Source organism: Phocoena sinus, chromosome 3, assembly GCF_008692025.1.
Source record: "Phocoena sinus isolate mPhoSin1 chromosome 3, mPhoSin1.pri, whole genome shotgun sequence".
NCBI classification, from domain to species: Eukaryota; Metazoa; Chordata; class Mammalia; order Artiodactyla; family Phocoenidae; genus Phocoena; species Phocoena sinus.
Genome location: NC_045765.1, coordinates 33,019,287 through 33,027,945, shown reverse-complemented (window position 1 = coordinate 33,027,945; position 8,659 = coordinate 33,019,287). Strand labels below are relative to the sequence as shown.

The 8,659-nt window shown below is 40.3% G+C and overlaps 1 pseudogene; it reads right to left on the bottom strand.

Moving 5' to 3' along the window:
• Positions 1–3,395: 3,395 nt before the first annotated feature.
• Positions 3,396–5,234, bottom strand: LOC116751881 (annotated as a pseudogene).
• Between the last annotated feature and the right edge of the window lie 3,425 nt (positions 5,235–8,659).

Genomic DNA, 8,659 nt, shown 5'->3' with positions numbered 1-8,659 from the left:
TTGCTGCGCTCTCTTCCGCTGCTCCGAAGCTCCCCCCTCCGTCACCCGCAGTCTCCGCCCGAGAAGGGGCTTCCTAGTGTGTGGTAACCTTTCCTCCTTCACGGCTCCCTCCCACTGGTGCAGGTCCCGTCCGTATCCTTTTGTCTCTGTTTATTCTTTTTTCTTTTGCCCTACCCAGGTACGTGGGGAGTTTCTTGCCTTTTGGGAGGTCTGAGGTCTTCTGCCAGCGTTCAGTAGGTGTTCTGTAGGAGTTGTTCCAGTTGTAGATGTATTTCTGGTGTATCTGTTGGGAGGAAGGTGATCTACGCGTCTTACTCTTCCGCCATCTTCCCGGAAGCCCCCAACTATATATTATTTAGTTCTGAAAAACGGATAATAAGCACACAGCTAGGGAAGAAAAGGATAATATTGCTACTGCAAAGTGACAGCTCCCAGGAGATGATTTACTGAATGTCTTTGACTTCGGCTTTCCTGCAAGTTTACAGTGGGCAAGGGTGTGAATGAGTCTTGGGAAAATTGGACCAACTACTGTTGAGTAGGTCAGGAAGGCCAGTGAGAATGTGGTAACAGGGACTGGCTTGCTCTGTGTTTTCTGCTTCTCAGCTTGCTGTGGCCTACCATCTAGCTGTGAGAGGTAGGTAGCACTTATTCTTTGAGGTTAAGATGAAGATCCCCGCCAATTCCAGGCTTCACAGCATGTCGGGCAGAGCAGAAACAGAACAAACTGGGCCAGACTCATCTGACATTCTCAGGTTTAAAACAAAGATGATAGGATTGCAAACACCATCTTGGAGATAGCTCTCAGCCTACTCTCTTTAGTCATGTTGCTCCAGTCTGGACTTGCTGCCCTGTATTTTCTGATCTCCCTTCTCTTGTCCTGGAATTTCCTTTGTCTCTCCTGTGTTGAGTCTCCTGTTTCCTGCATTTCATTTCTGTCACTTTATTGTGCTTTCTAGTTGTGGTCGCACATCCTTCAGTGGCTTCCTGAGAAAGGGTCTATAAGGGATAAAAATGTTGAAACTTGACCACTTGGGCATAACATGTTAACAGGGGAAACATTTCCCCCCAGGATTTTGGAGACATTGTTCCATTGTTTGTGCTTCCAATGTTGGTATTTGAAAGTCCAGAGCCAGTGATTTTTTGTCCTTCGTATGTTTCTTTTCCCCCTTGCTAGAAGCTTATTGAATCTTCTTTTTATCTTTGCTGTTCTGAAATTTTACAGTGGTGCCCCTTGTTGTAGGTCTATTTTCATTCATTTTGCTTAGCCCTTAGCCCATTCAGTCTTTAAACTTAAAGCCTTCAGTATTTCATTACTATCTCCTCCTCTCCATCTTCTTTTTCATTGTACTTTATGGATATCACGCCTCGTAATCTGATTGTGGTAGGCCAAAAAATGCCCCCTGCCCAACTTGCCCATGTCCTAATCCCCAGAATCTGTGAATGGTACTTTATGTGGCAAAAGAAGCTTTGCAAATGTGATTAAGAATAACGAGATGAGATTATCCTGAATTATCCTGGTGGGTTCAATGTAATCACAGGGTCCTGTTAAGAAGGAAGCAGGAAATTAAGTAGTAGATGTGACAATGGAAGCAAGAGTGATGCAAGGAGGAGGTCAGAGGCCAAGGAATGTAGGCAGCCTCCAGAAGCCAGAAAAAGCAGTATGGAAACAGATTTGCCTCTAGCACCTCAGGAAGAAGCATGACCCTGCCAACACCTTGGTTTTGGCCTAGTGAAACTCATTTCAGACTACTGACCTCCAGAACTGAAAGATAATAAATTAGTGTTGTTTAAGCCACCAAGTTTGTGGTAATACGTTACAGCAGCAATAGGAAACCAATAACTGATCCTCTGATTTTCATCTCTGTTTTTTAATTCTTTGTCTTTTTAGTATTCTCATTCTGGGAGACTGCGTTAACTTAAAAAAAATGTTCCCCACTTCTGCTAAATTATTCTTTTTGTTATCATCTTAGTTTCTAAGAACCTGCGTTCTCTCAACGTTTCCTTTTTAAAAAAGAGCATCATTGTTATGTTTCATGGATGTATGGACTGTGCTATCTCTTTTTTTATTAATGATAGTTTTGTTTTAGATTTTTTTGTTTTTTGGCTGCAAGGTATGTTTCCTCCAAACTGCTTTTATTTGATTGATTGTGCTTAGTCTGTTTTCTTCTCTGTTAGAGGCTTTGCTAAGCTGTCTGGTAATCCTTGGCTGTCTGATCATGATTGAGAGCGAGACACTGAAAGGCTAATTGGAACTGCTGAGTATCTGTGTGTAGGAAGATTGTCCTGTGTATCGTAGGATGATTGACAGCACCCTTGGCCTCTCTTTACTAGACACCAGCCACACCCCTCCCGTCTTGACAATCAAAAATGTTTCCAGACATCGCCAGATATTCCCTGGGAGCAAAGTCATCCCAAAGGACAACAACTATTCTAGGACGATGTGAGTGCTTCCTGTTAGTTGGGGGAGCTCCCAATGTCATTATTTTCAGGTTTTTCCTTCTGGGCAGGTCAGATTCCTCATAAAAAGGTCTTCCAGTCCCCTGCTTGGAGGGCAGAGGTTTGACTGCCAGTGGTCTGGTGGCTGGTTGGAGAAGAAGCCTGAGATCTGTACTATTAAGCCGTTTCAGGGAGAGTGCATCAGAAAGTTTTATCACAAAAGAAGTGTTGCCAGAGGAAGCAGAGCACTAAGTACATCAGCACATCACTGCCTTTAAGCTGCCTTGAGATGCTGGAGATAGAAGGGCCAGAAGGGTGACCTGCAGGCGGTACTCATAGCCTCCAGGGACTCTCTTATACCATCCTTTTCCTACTGAGATTAATACGGTTTAGAGATTCCATAATTAGTAATGTAGAGGGCCACTGTTAGAGAGCCAATTTTATCTTTTACATAATAGGCTTTTTCTTTTTTTTTACATAAATTTCACTTTATTTAAAACATATGAACGAGGGTATTTCAAATCACACTAAACATAATAAATATATAACTTGCTTTGTTAAAAATCTGCAGTATACCTTCAAGGAAAGGCTAAACTTCCAATGCCAACTATATATGAGACAAAATTAAATATTTACAATAATCAGTTTCCTAAAAGTGGTATTTTTAATACCTATAAGAGGAAACTCATTCTAGTGCTTTGTTTCCATCGAAACGTCTATACATTCCTTTATTCACAGAACCAGGTGCTTCTGTTACTAAAAATACATATCCAAAGCTTTTATATCCTTTTAAATAGATTTAACATTTTAGCTCTTTGGGGGAGGAACGGGGAAGTCCAGACAACACAGACCATCTTAAATTATTAGAGATGATTGACTTTGATAACACACCCTGTTTCAACTCAGATGGGAAATTTGATGAACATGTTAATGAAAAAAAAGAATCCCAGTTCACATGTCTAAGGTAAGTCATCCTTCTCTACGTGAGCATTTGCGTGGGTCGAGGAGCATCCACTACAGCAACCTTCCTGTGACCCAGACCTTGATACCACGCTCCACTTCTGATTTGTACATTCTCTTCCAACTTGATATGGCTTAGATTCTTCAGGGGTTATATTTGGTACATTGATTGAACTATGTTCAGATACACTTCTAGAGGCACGTGTCTGGCAAAAGTCGGAAGTAGAAGGAGAAGCAGGAAGAGATTTAATAAGTTTAGACTTGCAAACTGGAGACCCAGTAGGCACACCGTGAGGTTTCCTTTTGCCGTGGCCTCGAGTGTACTGTAGGGTTGTCCCGATCAGAACTTCCTGAGAACGCACTGAAAAGTTTCACATTTTCTGAGCTCTGGTGGTCATAGGTAGTCATATTTAAAAACTGTTGATTTACCCAACTGGCTCTTTCTTCTTCAAATGCCTTTCTCTCCAATACTAGGCGAATAGCTGCTTCTGTAAAGCTTAGTCTTTCTTTCTCGAAATTCTTCTTTTGCTCTTTAAATAGGGACCATTCTTCTTTGAGGCGTTCCTTTTCTTCCAACCAGTAACAGCCTTGTAGCAGTGAAGTGGTGTCATCATCACATGCAGTAGCGAGCTGCTGCTGTAAAAGTTGCTGCCGAGTTTTAATAATTTCTTTACACTGTTGAATTTCTAACTCAAGTTTTTTCAGTTTCTTGTTCGTGGTCTTGACGTGAGATTACATCTTCATCATTAAAACCTTCTAGGTGTACCTTTGAAACTTGGTTATCAAGTTTTTCTACGTGACTTTTCAAAGTTCTCTACTGTTTTTCTGATGCTGTTGGTAAGCTGCTCTCTCACAGTTTCACAGGAAAGGTGAAACGTACTCTCTCTATTCAGTTCCCCAGCATCTTCAGTATCAGGGATAACAGTTCCTGTACTATCATCTTCTCTTTCTCTAGGTTTCTGCTTTTGGGGAGAAAGAAGAGAAATTATTTCCTTTTTCATTTGCTGAAAAACCTTCTTAAGCTCAGCATTTTCCATTAGGATTTGTTTCTGACAATATTCAAGAGAATTTTTTACATTTCATCTTCATTCCTGGCTTCAGTTTTACCCATCCTCCAGGAGCCTCTTTTTCCATCAGCTCTCCCCACTTAATTTAAAACTTCCATAGCTATTTTTTTATCCTTCTTGTTCATAACAAGTTGATGTAGACGTTCCTTTAGTTTATTATATTCACGCTCTTTTCTCTTCATATCATGATTATATTGAGTAGCTTGACTTACAATGATATTTTGTAATTTCTGCACCTCATCTTTCTCATTTTTCAGTAGCTGATGCAAATTCCTGTTCTTGCATTGTAACTGTGTGTCTCTCTCCTGAAGACCAATCATTTCTGTCCTGGAGGTTTCCAGTTGTTCCTTACGTTTTGCATAGCAGTTCTGCAGATGGTCCATATCGCTTCCCAGTTTCAGATTCTGTGTTTCCACATTTTTCTGGGCTACAAGTTTCTTCTGCTGAGTACAAGTAGCTCATTCATACAATTTAAAACAGCAAGTATATTTAATTCTCTCTTTGTCTCTTTACCTTTGGATTCTTCATATAATGAAGGAAAACCGAAAGTAGTCAATTCCTGATCAAGATATGAAATACTTTGTTCAATATTCTGTTATGTGCAGAAGGCACTAAAAAAAAGTGCACATTTTTTGATAAAGGTATTGAAGAATATAGCACTTGCTGTGAGTATAAATTTGATGGAGACATCTTTGTTTCTGAGGTATATTGAGAGATGTTTTTGCTTTCTGAAGACAGACCTCGATCTGTAACAGTCATCCAATCTCCCATAGCAATCGCCAGAGCCAGGATACCTGAGGAACCAGTTCAGCAGTGAAACATTCAGCCCAGCTGCTGTCACTCTACTCTGTAGGCATCACCGCCCCTGGGTGCGGCGGAGACACACCGCTCGGCCGTCCTAGACCTGCTCGCGCAGCCCCGAGGGCCCGCACAGGCAGCCTACATAATAGACTTTCTTAAGGTGTGCAGTTCATCCAGTGGAGACCTTGACCCAAGATATTGAACTCCTTGCCTAGATTATGTTAGTGCCCCCACACAGTTCAAAGTCCTGAAGTTAGCATTCAGCTTTCATACATTCACTTATTCCTCCTGTCTTCAGTGTAGTACCTCCATCCTCAACCTGCCCATCTCACCTCCTGTACTCCACTCCAGAAATCATCTGTGTTAAAAGACTCTCCAGAGGATAGATGTTCAGAAATCTGGAGGTGTTGGGGAGAGGATCTGGGAATCTAATTTCACTCATTTCTCTTTACGCTCTTCCTTCCCTTTCACCCAAGATTTGGAGGTATCTGGTCCTGAGTCTTTTAAGGATTTTCAGAGTAAATTACTTTGGTTCTCAGCTCTCACAACCACTGGCTACAACTCAGCTTTTGGGGGTTGGTTAAATCCTTTACCATAGTTCCCTTTGCTTTCCAGCTTCCAAAATTTTGTTACTGTTGTCTCCTTTCCTCTTCTTCCTGTCCTTGTTATTTTATGTCTTTTTTTTTTAAAGTATTTTTCACTGGGGTTTTGGGAGGAAACAAAATTTGATACATGTATTCCATCCACCATCTTAAAATAGGACGCCATACTTTTATTGATTTATAAAGTTAGATCATGGATCTCCTCCTGACCTGCTTTATGAGCTGAATGCTCCCAGTTTTCTTTAGTTTGGTGCTTCCATAGCACCAAAACCTTCCATAGCAGGTTTTGTGATCTCCTGCCTCACTTGAATTTCTATTCTTTGCTATTGTGTCTTTGGGAAAGTTAATTAACTACAACTGGAACATGATACCTAGGATAAGGTCATCCATCGTTTAATACAAGTGAAGCACTAAACTAACCATTTTATTTTTGGCTATTAATGTTGCCTGCATTACCTGGAAAAAGTGATTCTGTTATTAGTTATGATTCCTATCATTTTGGAGTATCTTTTAATTGAAAAGATCTAAATATTCCTTGAACTCCCGTGGACTTCAAGACTGCCAAGGCTAAGCTTTAAAACTGAGAACAATCAATTTTCCAATTCCTGCCAAGAGCAATTCTTGGGAGATGATTAAGGGTCAGCATGGCATATTAACACTGTTGATCTAAAACAAAGCTAATAATTTTCTTCCTTTACCCAATGTCCCAGTCAGTGTTCTTAAGATAATAATGTCAGCTTCCTAAAAGGACACTAGAGTCTTTATATTTTCCATTTGTGAGATATAATTTAATTTGATTTTAGCAAGCAGCATTTGAATTTCCATTGCACAGGGTGGTACTAACTAAATGATAATACAAGTCATATTAAATCTCTTATATTTGGGCATTAGGAAGATGATCTGGGTACCAAAATAGGATATTATACTTTAGACAGCATATTGGTTTTCTGGGTACCTTTTACAAATAACCACCAACATAGTGGCTTAAACAACTCAAATGTATTATCTCAGAGTCCTGTAGGTCAGAAGTCTGACACAGGTCTCAATGGGCTAAAATCAAAGTGTCTCCAGGCTGCATTCCTTTGCAGAGGCTTTAGAGAAGAATAATTTCCTGCTCATTAGGGTTGTTGATAGAATTCAGTTTCTTGCATTTGAGGGAATGAAGTCCCCATTTTGTTGCTAGTTATAAACTGAAGGCTGTTCCCAACTTCTAGAGGCCACCACATTTCTTGGCTTGTGGCCCCCTCCTTCCATTTTCAAAGCCAGCAGCAGTGGGTCGAGTCCTCACGTTGAATCTCTCCCAACACTTCCGTCTCATCGCTCTCTGACCACTGTTGGGAAAGAGTCTCCAATTTTAAGGACGCACCTGAGTAGACTGGGTATCTCCCAATGATCCAGGATAATCTCCCCATCTTAAGGTCAATAGTCTTAATCATATCTACAAAGTCTATTTTGCCATGTAAGGTTCTGGGTGTCAAGGTATGGACATCTGTGGGCAACCATAATCCTGCCTACCATGTACATTAGATAACAGTTCTGTAACTAAAAATGGAATTATTTAGAATTGGCAGCTTGAAAACTCAAGGTAAAAAGGGTCTAAAAAACTGTTCTATCATTTGCTTAAATTGTTAAATGGTGGGTTGCAGAAACACAACCAGCTTTTGACAGCATTTCTTCTCCTCCCCAAATTTGGTTATTTTATTTTTGCTTTAATCTTTATTTAATCTTTGGTTAGGATTCTTCAGAATAACAAAGACTGTACTTTTGTCCATTTGTAAATAATGACTGCATCTACCCCCCCACCCCCCGCAAAGTGACAGCCATTGCAATGGGGCAGATAAAAATGGGAGATTTTCTTCTTGCTATTCTTAAAGCAAGACACTGCCATTTAAATGGAAACCAAATTAAAATAGAGATACTAGATAGTTTAAGAGGCAAATGTTGCCTTTCTTTGCTGTCTCTTACCCATAAACTTCAGCATGTGATCTGTAGACAGACTCGCAATATTGTCTACTGTCTTTTATCATCCTCCCAAAAGCAGTTGATTATCTTGGAAGGGCTTCAAAAGCAATTAAGAAAATCCCTTATGTCAAGTTATGTTTCAGACAGGATAAATTAGATGTATGGGGAAATGTCCTGATAAAGTACTCGAGAAATAATGAATCTGTGTACAATTTGTAATTGCTCCTACAGAAAATTTAGAGGCTGTTAACCTGAGACTGGGCGCTCAGAGATGGGTTTTTTTTTTTCTCATTACAAATGCAAATGCCTTATGAAATTGAGCCCAGAGCATTTTTAAATGTCCAAAATGTAATTCAAAACATTGTTTATTACATTTCTGTCCTGGCTCTTTACCGCATCACAAGCTTCTTTGTAAACGCTGATTTTTAAGCCAGGGGGTCTGAAAAAATGAAATGAATGACAATGAAAAAATGGCCGATTTGACTCACTAATGTGGAACAGGTCCTAAAGGGCAGCTCTGCTCCAGAAAGAAGGGTGAGGGTTAGCACCAATGCCACAAAAGGATGGTGATGGATGGTGATTGAAAAGACGTTTATTTGTTAAGTGTCCATGAGATTATTGCGTTTGGTTTCCACTTTATGCATTAAAGTTAGACAGATGATCTTCAATCTGCATAACCCCATCCCTGTGACTCCAGAACAATACAGGCTCCATGGATGGCCCATAATGAGTTGGTGGGGACAGAGATTGGTGGGTTAGGTGCTGGAGCCTGGAGCTACTCTGTCAAAAATAAGTAGTTAGAATACTTTTATTATCACAATGCTAGGAAAT